This window comes from Nomascus leucogenys, chromosome 1a (genome assembly GCF_006542625.1).
Source record: "Nomascus leucogenys isolate Asia chromosome 1a, Asia_NLE_v1, whole genome shotgun sequence".
NCBI classification, from domain to species: Eukaryota; Metazoa; Chordata; class Mammalia; order Primates; family Hylobatidae; genus Nomascus; species Nomascus leucogenys.
This window is the reverse complement of record NC_044381.1, coordinates 21,948,449-21,952,668: the sequence shown is the minus strand read 5'-3', so window position 1 is coordinate 21,952,668 and position 4,220 is coordinate 21,948,449. Positions and strand designations below refer to the sequence as shown.

Genomic DNA, 4,220 nt, shown 5'->3' with positions numbered 1-4,220 from the left:
CTCAGTCCTCCTCCTCTAATGCACTGGACTTTCCCCATTTCCCCAGAAGTGTTTCTATTTCCACACCTTTAATCTCCTTAGAGAGCCCTTCCAGATGAGCTTTCCCTGAACCCTGCGCCTTACCTTGGTTTAGTTCTGATTTAGCTCATTTCAATATCCTGATCATGACTTAGTCTTAATTAGGATTGCACTAAACAGGTAGAAATCTAAAGCACTATGGATATTTGAATAACTATATATATTTGAATATATATATTTGAATAACTATATAACTTATATATATATTTGAATATATATATATTTGAATAACTATATATATTTGAATAACTATATATGTATTTATATAATTATTTGAATAACATATGAAAACTCATATATTTATTTGAATAACTATATATATTTGAATAACTATATATAACTAATATATATATTGGAATATATATATTTGAATAACTATATATATTTGAATAACTATATATATTTGAATAAATAACGTAGGGTTTCAAACAATTGCTTATGAATATATTTACTGCAGTGAACCAAGTGTTTGACAAATACATTCAAGCATATTAAAATACAATCTCAAGGAAACAAAACTAGAATATAATGTATAAGCAAAATGGGACCCAATTTAATTGTAATGTAACATGTTGGCATGATCAAATGGGGAATTTCAGTGAAGAAGACTAATAAACAGCTGAAGAGAAAGACCCTGTCATTACTAGGCAAGACTCTACTGGGAAAATGTTGATCAGTCTAGAAATTGCTCTAGTTCTTATGACCAGAAATATTCCCGGGAGCATGTAAGAACTGAGGGTTCAGTCAGATTTTGAGTTCAAACAATGGCTTCATAATTCAATAGTTCCTTATACTTCTATTTTTTATTTTGTAAATAGGAATAACAGTAGAACCTATCAGTCTTCTTCGGTCACTGATATCTCCAGTGAATTAATGGGGGTAGACACATGGTAGGTGTTCAGTTAATATGAAAAATGAGAGTATTCATTATTGATAAAGGGAACATCAATTTTGTAAGTGCTAAGAACAATGTCTGACTAAAAATAAACACATTCCACAATTTAGCTATCTGGTTCCTTTTAATCGCTATTTTTATTATCGAACTTTACTAGGTTGGAGAAAGTGTCCTTTGAAATTATCAATTCCCTTGTTTATTGTAAGAGACGTGATAATAAAAATATTGATCTCTTGAGTTTATTTATACACTAAGGGAGAACTTGGTACATCATCACTTACCTATTATGCAGAGAGTATATTGTAATCTCAAAATTTTGCCTTTTTTATGTTATAAACTCTTGTGGTTGGTATGTGTCCCATGACTCTCTGTGAAGGCTGGATTCAGCAAAGCTGAAAACACACCCCTGACCAGGAATGATTACTATTCTTCCAGCCCATGCTCATTTGCTCCCTTTGATCTACATCTCTTCCACAATTTTGCTTCTGCTCTTCCCCTTCCTTTAATTTCCATCTTGGCTGGAATTAATGCAGGTAAATTCTGTTTCGTCATTGTATTTTTCCATTAAGATATTTTTTCCTTTTAACATTTTAATCACATTTAGATACACATTTGCTTTCTTCTTGTCTCCATTCTTTAGGATGCAAAAAATAACAACTTTTGCTTTCAATGAAAATGAAAATTAGAAACAAAGATCTCTGGTGTCTGGCATGGCCTGTAAAACAATTGTACAGCCCATATATGTTATCACATTTACCTCCCATTAGGAACATTTAGGACAAAAATTGTTTCATTTAGTTAGATAAGAATCAACTAGTATTGGAACCTTTGCAGGTTCTTTGGAAATTTGAATTTTAATGTACAATTTTTTTTAATCCAATTGATTTTTTCTCAATTGTGTAGTCTCATTGGGTATGATATTTCTCTCAAAGGAACAATAAGTTAATTCTTGGGAGCAGGAACAAATCTTACCTATTTCAATGGTTTGTGGCCCTCTAAAGCTCAACTCTATCTGAAAAAAACTTATCCCTTGGCATTTTTAAATTGAGTATTCTTGTGTATCACATGAGAAGCATTGACATTGAGTCCATGGAAGATACACAAAAGGTATATAAGATCAGTGCTGCAAACCTATGGCAAATGGGTACTGAGTAGAGGACTTCTCAAGGTTTACTAGATGTCAAAGTCATATCATGAGAGGTGTCCACTGCATACATATGTGCTGTCATTTGCCATCTCGTGGATGTTGCTTATGTCTGATCCTTAGCAATTCTGAACGTGTTGTGGGCTTTGAGAATTAAAAATACTTTATATTATATTATCTAATTATACTGATATTGTTCAACACACCATTAATTGTTTCAGCACTGGAAAGAGAGCAATCTTGAATATCTAGCAGCTACTGAAGTCAAAAGTTTTCCCCTATGAAGCAAAATTAATAGTTGAGTGCACTAACAGTTAATGTTAAAAAATAATTTAAATTTTGACAGTCTTTAGCAGGTTTGAATGACTTTTAAGTATTTTATTATATTAGGTATTATTATATGTTTTTATAACTTGTTAATTTGGTCATGTAATTTGACACATTGCAATTTATATAAGTGAATAAATTAGATAAAAATCACTTTAAAATTTAGCTATGGAGTTAAGTTAAATATTCATGGGTTTTAAATTTAACTATTAACTTTTAGCTTAAAATGTTTGGTCATTCTTAACCCTCCATTGAACAAAAACATTAAACTTTATACTGCTTATATATAAAGATGTGTGCATAGAACATCAGCAGATATATAGTATATCTATGTTATTAAATATTAGTGGGAATTTGAATTACAGAGAAATTTCTAAAAAGACTATGGGGAAGGAGAAGAGGAGGTAATAATGAAAAAGAAGTAGTTAAGAAACTACTCTACAGCCATGTAGAGAGAGCATAAAAGAAAACAAAAACAGAAATAGAAAGTAAGAGAGGGGCATTCAGAAAATAGAAACTAGTGTGTTCCCTATTTAAGGTTATGCACAAAATAAGGTCTTCAGATAACCTAAAACCCAAAGTTGAGAGTCACTCTCTCAGCCAGCCCAGTAGCATCTGAAACATCCCCAGTGGACTTGCCCTTTAGTTTACTGATGGCCATGATGGTGCTCAGCTGCAAGTCCATCTGCTCTCTGGTCTGTGATCTGCCTCAGGCCCACAGCCTGGGTAACAGGAGGGCCTTCATACTCCTGACACAAATGAGGAGAATCTCTCCTTTTTCTTGCCTGAAGGACAGACATGACTTTGATTTCCCATCATCAGGTGTTTGATGGCAACCACTTCCAGAAGGTTCAAGCTATCTTCCTCTTCCATGAGATGATGCAGCAGACCTTCAACCTCTTCAGCACAAAGGACTCATCTGATACTTGGGATGCGACCCTTTTAGACAAACTCTACACTGAACTTTACCAGCAGCTGAATGACCTGGAAGCCTGTGTGATGCAGAGGGTTGGAGTGGAAGAGACTCCCCGGATGAATGTGGACTCCATCCTGGCTGTGAGAAAATACTTCCAAAGAATCACTCTTTATCTGACAAAAAAGAAGTATAGCCCTTATTCCTGGGAGGTTGTCAGAGCAGAAATCATGAGATACTTCTCTTTATCAACGAACTTGCAGGAAAGATTAAGGAGGAAGGAATGAAAACTGGTTCAACATGGAAATGAGAATCATTTCCATGATTAATACATCATCTCACACTTTCATGAATTCTGCCATTTCTCATTTTTGCTATATCCATGACATGAGTTGAATCAAAATTTTAAAATGTTTTCAGGAACGTTAAGCAACATCATGTTCAGCTGTACAGGCACTAGTTCCTTACAGATGATCATGCTGATGGATCTATTTATCTATTTATCTAAATAATTATTTAACTATTTATAATATTTAAAATCTTTTTTTCATATATCATGTATTCTTACTTTGTGGTTAATATAACAATACATGTTCTTTATATTTAGTCAATATATTACTTTGCTTTTTTCATTAAATTTTTACTATGGAAAACTCCTTGTATTTGTTTATTCTTTAAAATGAAACTCCAAACCTGATTATTTAACCTGATTAAAAAATAGATTATACAATTCAGTTACCTATTATTGGTTATAAGTCAAAATAGATTTTTCTATACCAGATTGTATGTTGTATGTTGCCTTCAGGATATAAAATTGAAAAAACAAATACATTTCCTGTTCTCATGTACCTTTGATTTTTGTG

The 4,220-nt window shown here is 32.7% G+C and overlaps 1 pseudogene; it reads left to right on the top strand.

Annotated features, from left to right (window-relative positions):
• The first annotated feature begins 1,318 nt into the window (after nucleotides 1-1,318).
• LOC100588469 lies at nucleotides 1,319-3,805 on the top strand (annotated as a pseudogene).
• The last annotated feature ends 415 nt before the right edge of the window (nucleotides 3,806-4,220 follow it).